The sequence below is a fragment of the Microtus pennsylvanicus genome, chromosome 9, assembly GCF_037038515.1.
Source record: "Microtus pennsylvanicus isolate mMicPen1 chromosome 9, mMicPen1.hap1, whole genome shotgun sequence".
Classification (NCBI taxonomy): domain Eukaryota; kingdom Metazoa; phylum Chordata; class Mammalia; order Rodentia; family Cricetidae; genus Microtus; species Microtus pennsylvanicus.
Window position 1 is genome coordinate 29,489,045 of NC_134587.1, and position 19,328 is coordinate 29,508,372.

The following is a 19,328-nucleotide window of genomic DNA, read 5'->3' on the forward strand; positions in this document are numbered from 1 at the left end:
GATCTTAATCTATTTTATTATTTTACTTGAAATTTACTGAATGTGTTATGGTATAGATTCAAAATCTCTTGCTTTTCTTCCAAACTGTATGTGAAAGATAAGAAACAAATATATTTTTCAGCAGAACACAGATCTCTAAGACTCTACAACAATGGATGTAGTTTTCAAGTGTTAAATAATATTAATACATATGTTAAATTATTTTTATTTTAATTAAATCAGAATTGCACTATTTCCTCTTTCCTTTCCTCCCACCCATGTCTCACTACCAATACCCCCCTCAAATTCATGGCTTCTTTTTTCAGTATTTTCAAGGGAGGTAGAAATGAAAAAACTTGTCTGTCTTATGGTCTTCTTATCTGAAAAGACCCTTTCACTTTGCAAGCACAACAATTAAGAAGAGTAACATGAAGAACTACTGAATAGGCAAAAACAGCACTTCATAAAGGAGAAGCCACATCATCAAAGGCATCTCCAGACCAATCAATGAGATCTCCCTAACGTATGCAGTAAGAATGTACACAAAAGAGTTGCTTTAGTCAGAAGAAAGCACACTTGATCTTACCATGTTAGCTTACGCTGCCACAATCCAAATGGTATCCGTAAAAATCTATACAAAATTCCAACTGGTCTGGTTATTTTTCTGTTTGAAATTTTTGTAACTTTATTTAAGGCTACAATGTAGAATATGGAATTAAAAAAAAGAAGACCACAACAGATGGAAGATGGAACACCAATAGATAAGAAATTTCAACAAAGTAATGTGATCTGAGAAAAGGAATTGCTGAAGGCACCCAGAAGACCTTGACCCCAAGTAGTTGGGACCATCATTCTCTGAAACCACAGAGGAACTCATGGCTTAGAGACTGCAATGAGATGGCAGGGCTGACAACCAGGAGAGTTCTGAATATTTGTAGGGGAAAGGCATTGCCATTCACAGAGGTAAACTATGAAAGCATTCACCATACCAGAGAAACTAAAACTATTTTCTTCCGCTTTTCTCAATTAACATTTTTGGTAGTACACTTAAGAGTGATGTTATCTGAGTTAAGTAGTTTAAAGCACACCACAGTGAACAAACTGGTGGACATGTACTTTTCTGGTGAACTCAAAGGTGCTAGATCCCTGATGCAAAGAGAAGCATTTCTCATGTTCACTCTAGTTTATATTTTCATTTAAATCTTTAGGTTAAGTTTAAGCGTTTTAAAAGTTAGTTTTGAGAATTGAGACACAATACTAATACTGTAGGAATTGGTGAGGCCTTGCCTTAAAGCTTTCTTTGTACTGTGATTTCCTTTTGGGTGTATTTTGCTAAGTGAAACTTGTTAAATTTTTTGTTAACTAAATTTTTTTCTTAAAATAAAGACTTTTTCACAATGAAAAAAAAAAGAATATGAGATGCAGTACTGAGGGCTATACTCCACTTCCTGTAGTGCCTGATTCCCCTGCCCACTGAGGGCTGTACTCCACTTCCTGTAGTGCCTGATTCCCCTGCCCACTGAGGGCTATACTCCACTTCCTGTAGTGCCTGATTCCCCTGCCCACTGAGGGCTATACTCCACTTCCTGTAGTGCCTGATTCCCCTGCCCACTGAGGGCTGTACTCCACTTCCTGTAGTGCCTGATTCCCCTGCCAGAAATCATAAACCTGCCTTTGAAGGTTACATGGTGAATGATTTGTTACCTGGAATCCTACAGTAAGTAGTGCTAAAATGAAAAGTGATAATTGTAAATATGACAATTGTGAAGATTATCAAAAGAAATTCGTATTCGATTTATGAAATGTCAAGCTTTTATGCAGTGTCTCATGAAGATGTGTTAGCCCAAAATAGCACTTTAAAATGTGTTTTCTCCTTTTTGAGTAAGGATATGCACACACCCCCTACATTTTTTTGTGTTCTCCAGTAAACCTTAAAAACTCAGATATGAGCCCATTTGGGTGTGGTCTCACATGATAAATTTCAGCCATAAAGCTTGCATGCTCTCTCTCTCTCTCTCTCTCTCTCTCTCTCTCTCTCTCTCTCTCTCCCTCCCTCCCTCCTCTCTCTCTTTCTCTCTCTGTCTCTCTCTGTCTCTGTCTCTCTCTCTGTCTCTCTCTCTGTCTCTGTCTCTGTCTCTCTCTCTCTCTCTCTCTCTCTCTCTCTCTCTCTCTCTCTCACACACACACACACACACACACACACACACACACACACACACACACACACCAAAAAGAGCCTGCCTGTGGCAGGTGTCTGCTTAGGCTGTTCAGACACTGTTTGCAGTTGAGGGTTCTTCACTCTGTCTCTCTCCTGCTGGATTCAGTTTCTGTTCCCTGCTCCTGCGAAGGACCTGTGATTCTACCTCTAAATAAAGAATCCTTTATTATACTCAATTCTAAGTTAGTGTGGGACTACTTTATAGCATCCATCTACAGATACATTTCTCTTGAGAATAGATTTCAACACCTGAAATTTTGAGAATTTGACTATTTATAAACTTGTAGTTTCATTATAGAGAATGCAAAATTTACAGAGAAAAAACAATCTGTGTTCTAGTTGTGCCAACTAGGACATGAAGGGAGGAGCAGCCCAGGGTGACACCGGGCAGCTGAAGGACATCAACCCTAGAGCAGATCCAAAGGGAGAGAAGTTAAGAAAGATCATAGAATGGACAGTTGGAAAACACTGTAATGAATGAAGAAAGCAAAAGACATGTAGAAATTCTAAGGAAACTAAAAGATAAAATAAGTAAAGAAACAAAAGACTCCTTGGCATTATAATCATGAACTAAAACACTAATTCTCTAGTGGCAGCTGTGATTATGACATTCTTTCTGTCACAGAAACTATGGTAGTCGTGGAGAACATAATAAGCAAAATTAGAAGTAGATTAATCGATTTTTATTATTTTCTTGGAGCGTACATCCTAGCAAAGCAAGAGTGAGATAATTTAAAAAATTAAGCAAATACAACATTTATATTAACAATAAGACATACAGAAAAACAGTAGTGGACAGAAACTTCTAGACATAGAACTTTCTATCTGAGCAATTACTAGTTTAGTCAAGAATTTAAGGAAGGGAGGCTAAAGAACTGAACCATCTGGTTACCTTTATGCTTGAGGAAACAGCAATTGTGAAGGTTTTATAAAAAGACGATGTAGATATTAGAAGGCTAGGAAGATGGCTCAGGGTCAAGAGCATGTGGTGCTCTTGAAGAGCACCTGGATTTAATTTCCAGAATACATATGATGGCTCATATCCATCACTCTAGATCCAGGAGGTCCAACATTCCTTCTGACCTTGGCAGACAGCGGGTACACATGTGATGTGCAAGTACACACAGGTATAACAAACATATAAAATAAAAATAATACAAATATATCTTATAAAACAAAAATAAGGTGAAGATGTAGCTAACTATGGTTTAAATACAGACATAAGTAACATACAAAATTACCAATTAAAAAAGAACCATGGAAGTTGAAGAGCTGAAGGAACAGTGGGGTCTATTGAAAACTTAATGACAGAGACGACAATCACAAAACAACATTTATGTGATTATTTCCTCCACACACCTATGAACACCTGATTTTTGGCAAAGAAGCAAAAATATCAAATGGAAAAAAGAAAGCATATTTAACAAATCGTGATGGCATAACTGGATATCAACATGTAGAATGAAAATAGATCCATATCTAGCATTATGCACAAAACTCAAGTCCAATGGGATCAAAAACCTTAACATAAAGCCAGCCACACTGAACTTCAGAGAAGAGAAAAGGGAAATCCACTTGAACACATTGGCACAGGAGATCACTTCCTAAACATAACCTCAGTAGCACAGACACTGAGAGAAAGAGTGAATGAATGGGACCTTCCGAAACAGAAAAGCTTCTGTAAAGCAAAGAACACAGTCAACAAGACAAAATGGTAGCCTAAAGAATGTGAAAAGATCTTCACCAACCCCATATCAGAGGGTTGATCTCCAAAATATAGAAAGAACTCAAGAAATTGGTCATCAAAAGAACAAATAATCTAATAAAAAAAATGAAGTACAGACCTAAACAGAGAACTCTCAACAGAGGAATCTAAAATGGCTGAAAGACATTTAAGGAAATGCTCAACATCAGAGTAATGCAAATCAAAACAACTCTGAGATTCCACATTACACCTAGAAGAATGGCCAAGATCAAAAACACTGATGACAACTTATGCTGGAGAGGATGTGGTGTAAAGGAACCATTCCTGCATTGCTGGTGGGAATGCATGTTGGTACAGCCCTTTTGGATGTCAGTGTGGTGATTTTTCAAAAAATTAGGAAACAACCTTCCTCAAGATTCAGTAATACCACTTTTGGGTATATATCCAAAGGATATTCAATCATACTACAAGGAGATGTGCTCAACTATGTTCATAGCAGCAGTGTTTGTCATAGCCAGAACCTGGAAACAACCTAAATGTCCTATGATCAAAGAATGGATAAGGAAAATGTGGCACATTTACACAATGGGGTACTACATAGCAGAAAAAAAAATAACAGCATCCTGAAATTTGCAGGCAAATGGATGGAGCTAGAAAACATCATTTTGAATCAGGTAACCCAGAAAGACAATTATCACATGTACTTACTCATAAAGAAAAGAAAAGCAGCCTACAAATCACAATCCCAGAGAACCTAGACAACAATGAAGACCCTCAGAGAGATGTACATGGATCTAATCTACATGGGAAGTAGAAGAAGACAAGATCTGAATAAATTGCGAGCATGGGGACCATGGGAGAGGGATGAATGGGAGAAGAGAGGAAGGGAAGGAAGCAGATAAAAAAATGTATAGCTCAATAAAATCAATTAAAAAAAAAGAAAGGAAAAAAACCAAAGCAGCATTTATAGTTAACGGGTCCAAACTAATGGTGGCACGAGGAGGCAAGGATTAGATATGGGGAGACCAAGGAAAACAGCAGGTGTGTGGTGGCAGCTGCGTCCCCTGATGCATCAGACGGCTCTCTAATCATTCTTGAAGGTGCAGTGACATTGTTACCACTGTACCAGAAACTAAGGCACTAGAGCACTTTCTGATTGTCACGAATATTCAATATTCAATAGTGAAGTCCACAACCCAAAAAGATGCTGCCAGACTGTAGCAATGTTAGTGTTGGGGTTTAAAAGCACTATCTCACTGTCTAGAAGCTCAAGGAGAGAAACGTTAGGAAAGAAGATCTAGTCTTCCATGTTCTCAGAAAGGAAAAGGTTCATCTTACCCACTTCACAAAATTTCACAACACTCTCTAAACGTCCACAATGCAGAGCCCAATGAAGGGCTACTCCTCCTACTCTGTGATACCGTGGCTCAAATTCTCTTTGGAGCGCATGCTTTGTTCTGTTTTGTTTTGCTAAATCAACTTCTGTTTTAACTGTTTATGTCTTTCCACTGATTCCTTCTTTCCTTGGAGAAGATAAGAACTTGATGGACAGAAATATCTGAGGCCATTAGCAAAAAATAAATCTAGGTTACCTTGTCTCGCTCATGCATTTGTCACAGTGATGGAAAATTGATGCATATGTTGGTATTTAATGAGCAATACCCTGGCCATCTCATAAGCATCCTTACTAGTGTAATCCCAGAAACTGAGTGAGAACTGAAAATGGCTTAATGTGCTTATTGGTTCAGCAACATCTATTTTAAAAGGTGATATACAATTGCTACAACTTCTAGATACAATTTTAATTGAAAAAAGTAGCTCTGAAAATAAAGCAGGATGTTTCAATAGTTGGGAATGAACTAGAGACAAACTCAAGACTTTGGAGCTTTCAGAAGACTTTCATGTACCCAGTTCATAACTTTACCACATCAGACTAGGAAAAAACTCACAAATAGAGTGAGAGCATCAAAATTTACAACTGAAAATTTCTCAGAAATTCTAATAAAAATGAGAGATGGAGTTTATTTTGCGTTTAAGAAATCTTACCTCACTGAAAAACATTCAACATAGTTGAACACAACTTAATAGTGATCACATTCTTGGTGTTATAGTTTCAGATGCAATTACTTCTGAAGGTAAATAAAAAGCACAAGTTAAAACTTAAAAATAAAAGAGCAAATGAGAAATCCATGAAGGTATCTTGTGTTTGTGACCTTGCACTGTATGTACTATTAAAGCTTGACTTCTGAGACCATCTGTGGTTGATAATGTGTCCAACTCAGGTTTCCTTTTCTCTGGTATTATAAACAATACCCCTGAGTGAAGAACCAATTTCTGAGAATTAACAACTGGCTAGGAGCATCCACGCCCAAGGCCTTGTCTGAGGCCCACATCTCATCTAGTCATTATTCACAATCCCCTAGACAAGCCTCAATTAAAACTGTGAAGGCTATTTAGAACTACATTTGTAAAATCATTTTAAATCATTGTTTCTCATGCTTTCATGACTTCAGTTTGTTTAACTCAGGTGTACCTTCAGATGCAACTAGAGCAAGTAATAAAATATAGTAGTAATTATTCTGACTGTTGGCTGTCTTGTTTCATTTATTAAATCTAGCTTAATATTTTATTTTATTTTTTTAAATATATTTATTTATTTATTATATATACATTATTCTGTCTGTGTGTATGCCTGCAGGCCAGAAGAGGGCACTAGACCCCATTAAAGATGGTTGTGAGCCACCATGTGGTTGCTGGGAATTGAACTCAGGACCTTTGGAAGAGCAGGCAATGCTCTTAACCTCTGAGCCATCTCTCCAGCCCCTAGCTTAATATTTTAAAAATACCTAGTGATTGCATTATATGAAAACCTTGAAGCCATGTAAAAAGCAGTGATAATGGAGAGGTGTTCCATCAGCTTAGAATTTTATAATATAGTTTTCATAAGTTAACTTTTATTTGAAAAACAAAATAAATTCAACAAATGTAAAAATGCATTTAAAGATGCAATAGTTCCTAAAATCCAGGGATAAGTTAGAGTCACATCATGCCACAAACTTATTTGATTCTTACTTTCTCTTAGATGAGAAATTACTTATTTCCCATTTATAAATAATTTATTGTCATATGTTAAACTGATTTTTTCACTCTTACTTTATGTCTATGGCCGAGAATTGCAACCTTCTCACTTTGCTGTTTGCATAAATGGATTATAAGATACAATTTCCTACTAAATATTACATTTAAAAATCTCCTTGTACAAACCATACGACCCCATACTTAATAGTATGGCTAATATTAGAAAGGCAAAATGTAAGGGTTGGTGTGGAGAAGATGCTCATTACTGGGGTGAATATAAATTAGCTCTTCTATCACAGGGAAAAGTCATAGAAGTTCCTCTACTCTCCAACATGGTCACTGCCTACTCAAAATTGGCTCTGATTATATGCCTCTGCACAAAATCTACAATAATGAAAAATGGGAGCTATGGTAATTAACATTTCACAATATATACACATATCGATATTCCAGGGGAAAATAAAGTCCTTTCTCAAAATGAGTGATTGAGAATGCCTCAGACTGCTTGGGTCAGAATCATTTTATCTACGGAGAGATGATTATTTTCTACCTCAAGTAGATATTATGAGGATAACAATTTAAAACAGCAAATCAATGTTAGACATGCACCATCTGTTATTATAGATAGTAATAACTTTTTAGAATCTTATTTACTTTTCAAAATTCCTCAAAGATAATTGAAAGCTTTCAATATGTGTGACTTTAAACTTGAAGATTAACTTTTTGTTCTTCTCAATCAAAAGAACAATTTATTTATATGTATGTCGTGTCTACGTGTGTGTGTGTGTGTGTGTGTGTGTGTGTGTGTGTGTGTACATGCATGAGCATGTGGGTCCTTGCAGAGGTCAGGCAAAAACCTTGGATTCTCAAGAGCTGTAGTTACAGGTTGTTGGAAGCCACTGGGAATCAAACTCCAGTCTTCTTCAAGAGCAGCAAGTGCTTTTACAGGCTGAGTCATCTTTCCAGCCATCCCAAATTTTTTAAATTATAAAAACATACATGACTTTTAAATCTATGATTAAGGCTTAATTTTCATGTGTGTGTGTGTTTTTCTATAAAAGGACAAGTCTACTTCTAGTTGGGACTGACTTGCAGTGTGTCACTTTAAATTAAGATTACCCGTGGAAACAGTTTGTAGTTATGGCTCTAGTTACCACAGGTGCATTGTCTCAATTTTCTAGGGTAAGCTATTACTATGTTTACTATCACATTGTGAAAATGACCCTAAGATACGACTTTCTTCTCAACTAGTACCTTAATCATGAACTGGATATTGATTGCATCATATGATGTAGCACTATAAAAACCATATTCTACCTGACTCAAGGATAAAAAGACAAATGTTGTACTTGGGGAGAAACATATATTAAAATGTTCCTCAAAAGATTTGGGAAAGTTCATGTTGATACACCCACAGAAGTAAACTGAAGATAGGACTTTCTGAGGTTAGAAAAATGAAATATACATCATAGTCTAAAGAAGAATTACAGTATTTAGTCAGATGATTCCAATAGAAAAATCAAACAAGGTATTTATTTTTTTAGGTTTGTGAACATTCTGCTTTTATTATATGGGTGATAGTCTTTTTTTTTTTTTGTAAGTACTTTAGTACAATTAACTTCTTAAGGACTCATTTTGAAACAGCAAATTAAGTAACATTAGTCTTAGCTAATGCTTATGTTTAATGAAATATTCTACGTATGTTGTAATGGAAGTATGTGATTTCAGCCGAAGTGCTACAGATATAAAATATAAATTAGGTAAAATTACATCTAGAGTCATGTGTACACTGAAATATTAACAGATGACATCATATAATACCTGTAATTTACTTCAAAATGAAAACATTGAGATATCAATAAAACAAGATTATCAAATTCCTAATTATTAATGCAAAGTTAGAAATGTGAGGATTCATTACTAATATTTTTACATTTATCTCATTATTTTTCAAGAATTACACATGAGTACTACATTAATATCATTTCAATTCAACATAGACCTGCTGCATACTTGGATCTGGGGCATTGTGCACAGATTGCAGAGGCAGGGAATAAACTTCCACCATGTTGGACTGTACAGAGCAAGCAGAGAATACCGTATATACCCTAGTAATGATGCAGCTTAAGTTTTTAAGAAGTGCTTAGCAATTTAAGAAGTGCTTATGGTCAGTAAGGAATTATAGATACACAATAGGTCAGATTCAGAAATAAAAGACCTCTAAATGGGTCACAGTATTGGATAAATATACATAGGCTTGGGGGAGAGAGAAGAAAAAGAATATAGGCAGTTATAAAAGGAAGTAAATGTTTTTTTTAAAAAAAGGTAGTCTTTAGAGAAACAGAGTACAGACTCATAGATTAAAGGAGTAAAGATAATAAAATAAATATTAAAAAGTAATATAGTAAAAATAAATAAGCTATGTAAAGATGGAAAAGTCATAGAGATTCTGATTATGTATATTATTGTATTTTCTTAGAATTTTTTGACTGTGAGGGAGCTAAGTACAGAGAGACATTTCACTGTATGGGCTGCTAAGCTAAACCAACATGTATACTTTAACGGTATCTTGATTCCAAAATATGGACCTAAGGATATGTTGCTTTGTTTCAAACAAGAGGCCTCCTACTACAGAGGTGATGTGGGATTCCCCTCTGTATGCTGTCAATACCATTGGTTAATAAAGAAACTGGTTTGGCCTGACAGGGTAGAACAGAGCTAGGCCTGGGAGGGGGGAGTAAACTGAACACTGGGAGAAAGGAGGCAAAGTCGAGAGAGAAGCCATGGAGGGGCTGGCTGGTAAACTTTGCTGGTAAACTACAGCTACATGGTAATACACAGATGAATAGAAATGGGTTAAATTAAGACGTAAGAGATAGACAATAAGAAGCTAGAGCTAATGGGCCAAGCAGTGATTTAATTAATACAGTTTCTGTGTGGTTATTTCAGGGCTGAGCAGCCGGGAACCAACAAGAGGGCTCTTAAAACAAGATTATCAACAAGTTCTTAATTACTGATACAAAATTAGGGATAGCAGAATTTATTACTAACATTTATATATTATCTCATGATTTTTCAAGAATTATATACATGAGTAATATATTAATATCATTTCCAGCATGCTCTTCCCTCAACTCTTCCCATGCTTTACTTACAACTTCATGATTAAATTACTGCTGCACACACACACACACACACACACACACACACACACACACAAACATACAAATAGAGCCACATGCACTTGCGCACACACTCAGAAGGCATTTTATTGTCTATAATATTTACAGATTTAAAGTTTGTCTTCTGAATTAGGGTGTTTTCTTCATTGTAGCCAAGGCTGGCCTGGAACCCACTATGTATCAAGGCTTGCCTTAAATGCATGGCAATCCTGTTGCCTCACCCTCCCAAATGTTGGGATTGTAAGTGTGAGCCACAATTTTCAGTATTGATTTAATATTTTTTTATTACGATTCTTTTTCTCATTAAAAAAATAACACTTCTCCAAAGTGTCAGCATGGAAAAAAATGTGACATTCATAAAAGAATGAAAAATTGAAATGAAAATTAATGTTCATTTTACTCATGATAATATAAAATTTAAAATGTCATACACTTTCATTAGGTTTAAGAATAAAAGCAGCTAACACAACAGTATACAGAACTATAGAGAAAGAGGTACTCTTATAAAGTGTCACTGAGATGCAAACTGGTAGATTTACTGACCGTTGACAAACCAATGCAATTTCAAAGAATATACCATAAATTAGCATTCCAAAAACATTCAGTGGAATTTGAAGCATAGCTGTGCTTCTGTAAATGGGCATATCTAAATTTAGGAGTCTGTGCTTCAGAACAAAGAACATGTACTCTTGGAAATCATGTCAAATCATCAGACACCAACACAAAATATGTACAAGATATGTATAGAAGTCATGCTTATCAGAGAAAACTGGAAACATATGAAGTACAATTACAGGAAAGAAGCTACATATTTTATGGTCATATTATTAAGCTGAAATATTACACCATGCTTAAAAATAAAGATGTTAATAACAGTTACTGATACAAAAAATGTTGCAAAAAATTGCCAAGTAAAAGAGGCAGTGTACTCATAGAACATTTACACCCTACAATTACTAGTCTTAGTCATGAACACACAGACATCCATTACACATAATCATTGATTAACTCAGCAAAGAATGTTAGAAAACACCAAGAGTCTTATGTCAGGATTCTTGTATGTGTCAGTACTACATTTTTCTGCATTACAAACTCTACAGTGAGTGTTAACCAACCTTGTAATAGAAATATTCCTTAAAGACAACAGGTTTATACACTTTTATAAAAACATTTGAAGGCACTGGAATTTCAAACTACAGATACCAGAAGCTTTCATTTTTAACGAAGACAAGAGAATCATAGCTGTATAAAAAAAAAAAACCAATGGAGCCCAAACGCCATTCCTACCTTCTGGAGAGAGACTGGGACAAACATAGCAAGTGTAAACTCCAGCAGTGTAGTGGTGGTAAATGTTCAGGTGCACTGTGCTCAGCAAGGGAGTGCTGCTTCTCTCTGTTAAAAAAGAACATGGACACATCTGATTTAGAAGAACCTGGGACTGAAACCCATCTCATAGTCTGCCAGCAACATCAATGAGTCTTGGACAAAGCACTGAAGGATTAGGGTATTGCTTATCTTGTTCTTCAGAGCATATTGATTAACCATGAGAGAACAGTATACTGTTTTCATGCTTACTTCATATACTTTAAGGAGATACACCAAAAAAACCCACCTGTTAAATTGTTGGTAAGAATAGTATGGTTTTTGTGTCTACGAGCCAGGTAGGGTGCTAAATACTTTCTCCATCCTTTGACACTCCCCACACTTAATACTTGTTCACCAGTATTTACAGGTGCTTATATTATTCAGGCATTATATGAAGTACTGATATTCAATTGCAGGCAGTCATGGCGCAAGATATTCAGCAATACCACACCTTCAAATGAGTAATTGGATATTGAGATTTTGTCCGAGTAGCCAGCTTTAAGGCAGATAAAATATCCAGGAGAGAATAATAACTAAATTGGAATTTGTAGATGAAAGTCACATGAGATACATATGAAGTATATTATATAGATTTAATACTTTGTAATATGTTATCCTCACAATGTGTCATTACACAGATGTTAGGAAGCCTAATTAATCATGAGAATACAGCATCCTAGACAGAATGGTGTTAAATAAGTTTGGTTTGTATAGTTCAAAATCTCAAAATCTTACTTAAGAGAAATAAGAAAAATATATATTAAAATAAAAAAGAAGTAAAATGATGAGTATAAAAATTAAGTATTCTGGATATGCACACACATACATACAGAATTATACAGAGAGTGTGGTTCGTGGTATGTTCCTAACCAAGAATCACCATTGTATGGTGAAACATACACAGAGGGAAACACAGTGAGATGGAGAAAAAGAGGTAGTTATTTACAAAGGGGAGCTGAATGAAAATCATCCTCAAACACAAACTGTAAGAACTTTGCATGTCTGTTTTTAAGACACATCTTACAGGTAAACAGTAGAATATTTGCATTCTTCTACACGTGGACATCCAGTTATGCCAGCACCATTTCTTCAAGATGTTTTCTTTTTTCCATTGTATATTTTTGGCTTCTTTGTAAAAAATCAGTTGTTCATGGGCTTATGGATTATGTTAGGGTCTTCAATTTGGTTCCATTTGTCCACATGTCTGTTTTTATGCCTACACCAAGCTGTTTTTATTACTATAGCGCTATAGTAGAGCTTAAAGTTGGGGATGGTGATACCTCCAGAAAGAAATTTCAAATGGCTGAGATACACTTAAAAAAGTGTTCAACATCCTTAACTATCAGGGAAATGAAAATCAAAATGACTCGGATACCATCTTATTCTTGTCAGAATGGGCAAGATCAAAAACACTAATGACAGTCTCTGTTGGACAGGATGTGGAGTAAGGGGACTACTTCTCCATTGCTGGTAGGAGTGTAAACTTATACAGTCACTTTGGAAATTAGTATGACGGTTTCTCATAAAATTGAGAATCAATCTACCTCAAGACCCAGCAAAACTAGTCTTGGGCATATACTCCAAAGGATGTTCAATTATACCACAAGGACACTTGCTTATATATATTCATAGCAATCTTATTTGTAATAACCAGAACCTGGAAACAACCCAGATGCCCCTCAACCAAAGAATGGATAAAGAAAATGTGATATATCTATAGGATGGAGTATTACTTAGGGGTAAAAAACAAGTGATAATCATGAAATTTGCAGGCAAATGGATAGAACTAGAAAAAAAATCACCCTGAGTGAGGTAACCCAGACCCAGAAAGACAAACATGGTATGCACTCACTCAGAAGTGGATATTAGATGTAAAACAAAGATAACCAGACTACAAACCTCAGTCACAGAGAAGCTAGGTAACAAGGAAAACCTAAGAGGGATGTATGGATCTCCTTGGGAAGAGGAAATAGATGAGATGTCCTGGGTAAACTGGGAGTAGAGGAGAGTAGAGGGGGAGAGAATGGGAGATGGGAACATGAGGGATCAAGATGGTTGGCTTGGTGGCAGGCAGAGGACAAGAGCAATAAAAGAAATATCTTGATAGAGGAGGAGCCCTTATTGAATTAGGGAGAAACCTGATGCCAGGGAACTCCCAGAAACCCACAAGGATGATCTTAGACAAGACTCCTAGCAATAGTGGAGAGGGTACCTGAACTGACAACTTGTAATCAGATTGGTGACTACCCTAATTGTCATCATAAAGCCTTCATCCAATACCTGATGGAAGTAGATAGAGATCCACAGCCAAGCACTAGGCTGAGCGCTGGTAGCCTAGTTGAAGAGAGGGTGAGGAATTTTATGAGCAAAAGGAGGGTCAAGAACATGATAGGGAAACCCACAGAGACAGTTGACAGCTTGTGGGAGCTCACGGACTCGGATGGATAGCTAGGGAGCCACGGGACTGACCTAAGCCCTCTGCATCTGGGTGACAGTTGTGTAGCTTGGTCTTTTGTAGGGCCCCTACCTGTGGGACCAGAACCTGTCCATGACGCATGAGCTGGCTCTTTGGAGCCTATTCCCTATGATAAGATGCCATGCTTTCTTGACTCCCATGGGAGGTCTTACTCCTTCTGAATAAAGATGGAGGAGAGGATAGGGGGTGGGTAAAAGGGAGGCAGGGGAAGGGAACAAGAGGAGAAGAGGCGGGGGGGAACTGTGGTTGCTATGCAAAATTAATTAAAAAAATTATGAATAATAAAAAAGTTTTCACCATAAAAAAGTTTAAGTGTGCACACATGACGTTTGAAGGCATTTTGGATGATATAAGTGGCAATGACACATTAGCTTCCTTACCCACTGAGCATAAAGCTTGGGCTACTACTTTCTAAATCTTCATTTCCTCCTTTGATGCCTATGTCTATAAACTTGTTCGAAACTTTGAAAATATCAATACTTTCAGCTGAATTTTATTGAGATTAAGTAGCAAAGTTGGGGGCAATTACTTTATTACCTATACATAAAACACTATTTAAAGCGAATCAGAAAAATATCACTTGTTTACATGATAGCTGACGACTTTTATAAAAAATAAAAGTACCTTGAAGTCAGAATTAAAATTGGAAGACAAAAACAGCAGTATAAAGAAGCCTGCAGGGTTTACAAAGCTGTTTTCTTCTTGCCTGTAAGATTAATGTGATCAACAAATATTTTCTTCTTGTTGGGTAAAGAAGAAAACTTCAACTCAGCTCCCGTTTCCTTGCCTTAAATTGAGCAGTTAAGAACAATGGACATGGATGTTGTTTCAGCGACTACTGACAAAGGATCAGATAATTTGTTGAGGAAGTTGAGAGACTGAGTTCTGGTTTCATCCCTGACCATTATAAGCACAAATATGGATTTTATAATGAAAAATTCAACAAAAAGAAAGAAAAAAATACTCATTGACAAGTTATGATAAGTATAAACAAGTCTTAAAGGAGGAAACAATGGAATAAGATGATGATCTCTATAAACTAGTGACAATAAAAAATGATAGCCACTGGTCAAAACTTCGTATCAATTCAATATACCATTAATCTTACTGCTGTGTGGCTTGTTTTGGGATTTTGACACATATACACTCAGAATCTGTATCTGGTCAGGGCAGTTTCATAATTTCATAGTACAGTCTCATAGCTTACATTGAAATATGATCTATGTTGTTTTCTTGCATATGGAGAGAATTGAAGTATACTTTATTCATTCTGCATATGGAGACCAAGAGCATTTATTGAATATAATTGCTTCAATCTACCTATGTCCATGTTGTATTTGTTGGAAATTGGCTTAACTATGTATTTTTATGCTACTTTATTGGTTTATATAGTCTTATCATGACAATTATCATACTGTTTGTATTCCTATAGTTTTAAAGTTAGACAATGTAGTACAACTAACATTACAGATTGTTTAGCATTGCTTTGTACTTCTGGAAAGACTGACTAGTTTAGGATAGTCTGGTCAATTTAACATTATTTCTGCCATCCATGAACTTCAGTTGTCTGTTCTCTGTGTGTGACCTCTTCATCTGGATTCATGACTTGTTATTTTCATTATTGGGTTCCTTTTTGGGCCTAATATTTTACTTAGTATTTATTATTTAGTGAACACTGTGAATGACATTTTCTCAGTTATTATATTTTGATATATAAAAGATTCTTAAATATGTTTACTTTGTGTTCAGAAACATTATTGAATTTATTAATTGTAAGAGTTTTAGGGTACAGCCTTTTACATTTTTCTTCATATAAAATCATGGTGGCTGTAAACATGTACAGTCTGACCACTATCCTATTTGAATGTCCTTTAGATAAAAATAAAACAAGTACATGGAAGAACACTTCTGCACACTTTCTGTAATATCAGAAAATCCTATTGTGTAGACTGTATGTACTTAAAAAAAACCTAGCTTCTTAATACTAGAATATCATTTCGCTGGGTGGTGGTGGTGCACTCCTTTAATCCTAGCATTCAGGAGGCAGAGGTGGATCTCTGTGAGTTTGATGCCAGCCTGGTCTACAAGAGCTAGTTCCAGGATAGGCCCCAAAGCAACAGAGAAACCCTGTCTTGAAAATCCAAAAGAAAAGAAAAGAGTATCCTTTTCCTTGTTCAGTATACAACTGTGCAACTGTGTGTTTAAAAATTTCTTATTGTCATATTTGTTAAATGAACAACGATTGTTTTAAAATGAATTTGTGTGATTTTTACAAAATTTCTTAAAATTAAATAGTGGGAATTGATTGTACTGTCAAGACTCTTACTGGAACGGTATATTTGAGAATTAAATGTATAGTTTCAGAAATAATCAGGCAGACTTAAAAAATTAGGTCAGTCCTTCCCAAGTCTTCTAGAAACAAGAGCCTGGCCCCTAGCTTTCAGTCTTATTGTCTTCTAAGCTAAGTAAAGCGTACAGGTTAAGAAACTCAGGCTACTCCAAAGCCCCCAAAAGACAGGACATCACTGAAATCCAAAGGTACTGAGAGTGTCAAGTGGACACTGTTCAAGTTGCAAAATCTTATGCAGTTTCTTGGTTTGGCTAAGAATCTGACTTCCTGCCATATGAAGTTCATATAAGCTTAATTTGAGATTCCTTATGAAAATTTCCAGTGGAGAAAATTTTAATATGGCTCTATGTCAGTGGCTCCCAGCCTTTCTAATGCTAAGACCTTTTAATTTATCATGTTGTGGTGACCCCCAACCATAAAATTATTTCGTTGCTACTTGATAACTATAACTTTTTACTGTTATGAATAGTAATGTAAATATCTGATATGCAGGATGGTCTTAGGTGACCCTTGTGAAAGGGCTGTTCTATTCCCAAAGGGGCTATGACCTACAGGATGAGAACCATTGCTCTATGGTCAATGACCATTCCTGCTACACTTATTTAAGAATCAGGGCCACTTTTTATCTTGCATATAAAAGTTAAGGAGGAAGTAGTTATAGGAAAAAGTTTTGCTTCAGTAGAAAAGCATAGTGAAGTTGATATAACTTCAGCGGTGTTCACTGTCTTTCTTAAACTGAATGGGCCATTTATTCTCCTGGCTTCTTCCAATATTTGCCTATGATGTTGCAAATTACTATTTCTAATATTTACCCCTTCTGATCTGACAGCTTTGATAACTGATTCATCTCCCCAAAGTAAAAGGCAGAAAACTGAATATAAACATCAAAGAAGTAGCCCAACAGATTAAATGAGTCAATATGTAAAGTACTTAGATTAGTGCCTAACAGTGCCTGGCACAGAAAAGAAATATGTTTTTAATGATGGCTACTATTTTCTCAACTAATATTATTATGTATATTGACCATCAAATATCCTGAGATTTTAAGCTCCCAGGAGCCAGAGAAATCAGCATTAGAAATGTATGATGAGAAAAATTCCCAAGTTCTAAAAAATCATGTGAGGTTGGAGAGGGCACCAAAAGAATTACAGGTTGAGTCAGTTCATCAAACCCAGGGTTTGAGTCCATCTTCCTCTGTTGTTGATTCATTGCTATTAAAAAATTTCACTTTCAAATGTTCTCTTTAAATTGGCTATAACAACTCTTCTTGGCACTCAATAAAAATGAACTTATTTGATAAAAACAAACATTTTAAAGTTACAAATAACCATTGACAACTAAAAGGGAAAAATACATCCAAATCTACTCAAAATGAGCAAACTCAATAACATAACCAAGGTATGCTATAATTTTGTTTCTTAGTAGGTTCAATCCCATGAAACTGTCCATATTCAATCATTTTTTAAAACTCAAAATGACAATTTCACCTGTTCTAATCTAGTATTTCAGCAGCTATACAGTAGAGACCACATACTTACATTTTTCTTTATTAGATGTTATATTTTCATTTGGTTAGTTGAAGTTACTTAGACAAAATATAGATAGATGAGGTCTACAACAGAAGGCAAAATTATCCAAGGAAACAGGATAAGCATTTATAAAGTAGCATATAGGTGTCTGAAAACTTAATGACGCTACCTCCTTTTGCCTTCAAAAGACAGACTCCATGTGATCATGGGCAAAAATCCAGCTTTAAACCAAGGGCTCTGGTATAGTAATAATGGCAATATATGGCACATTAATGATAAATTAGGGAAACTATACATGTTTCTCATGATTCAGCCACTTGGTTTAGAGGATAAATTCAGGGCAAGTATAGCTGAGAGGAAGCAGCCTCTTCTTCTTGCACTAAACCCTAACCCAGAGAAAATCAGCAAACACTGGGATCAAAGCCATTCTAGCTAACTCATGAGAAACAGGTTCTATGCTGAGAACAGCGGGATCCAAGTCATCCTAACTAACTCATGGGGAACAGGTTCTGTTCTGAGTAACGCTAACCAAATAAGTGAAAGGCTACTTATTATTGAAGGCAGTTTCACTGACTCTGTCCTTAGCATTGAAGTAGTGGCTCTGAGACTTTACCCAGGAAAAGAGGAAGGCTTTAAAGACAGAATGCAAGCTCTATCGCCAAAGCACTGACTTTAGTTAGAGTAGAATATAGAAAAACAAAACCACAGTGTGGCCTTGGGGAAATGCCAGTTTCTGGTAAGCAAATAGGACTCTTCTATCTTTGGGACAGAAAAAAAAAAAAGGTAAGCTTTATCAGTGAACAGCAGGGAGAAACGATGTCAGTTTTTGAACAATAAGGAAAGGTAATATGAGGAAAATACAAGCAGTTACTGCAGAGAACCAAGGGAAGAGACAGATAAGAATGGTTGTTCTGAGGTGAGACAAACTTCAAACATGGCCTGAAGAAAGCATAGCAAAGGGGAGTTTGATAGGAGTGAAGTGGGGCAAAATTTATGTGTGGGAGTATTGAAAATAGAACATTCAACCAGCAATTAATAGCACCTATCAGACGGAAGTGACCAAATGAAGCATTAGAGGAGGCAGCCAAAGAGCTCTTTGTCATAACTGTCACTACAGTTTCAGAGTCACTACCACACATGAGTAAGGTTTTGATCCCTACAAGGCAGAATCAAAAGTATTACTAAGTTAATGAAGCAAATTTGATGAAAATAGTTCAGCCAGCTTGCTAAATAAATAAGAGTAAACCAGAGGTGCTACTATACACTACCCCACAAATCTACATGTTAATTATACTTTCCTCAAACCCGCATGTGCCTGGCAGAAACATTTAAAGGAGGAAGGATTCATTCTGGTTTGAGGTGTAGGTGTTTCAGTTTACGGGCAGGATGCCATCTGCTTTGACTCTCAAGAGATGCAGGATCTCATGGCAGCAGAAGCATGTGGCA

At 36.1% G+C, this 19,328-nt stretch overlaps 1 protein-coding gene across 14 annotated transcripts in view; it reads right to left on the bottom strand.

The window, feature by feature from the left end:
• Nucleotides 1-19,328, bottom strand: part of Mbd5 (methyl-CpG binding domain protein 5) — a 297,548-nt gene that overhangs the window by 99,451 nt on the left and 178,769 nt on the right. For 13 of the 14 annotated variants that reach the window (XM_075985276.1, XM_075985272.1, XM_075985274.1 and 10 more), the window contains one exon: nt 11,450-11,554. The gene's annotated coding sequence lies outside the window, so the exon portion shown is untranslated. Of the gene's footprint in view, nt 1-5,948; nt 6,032-11,449; nt 11,555-19,328 lie in introns of all 14 variants that reach the window. The other variant, XM_075985279.1, reaches the window with a different exon arrangement.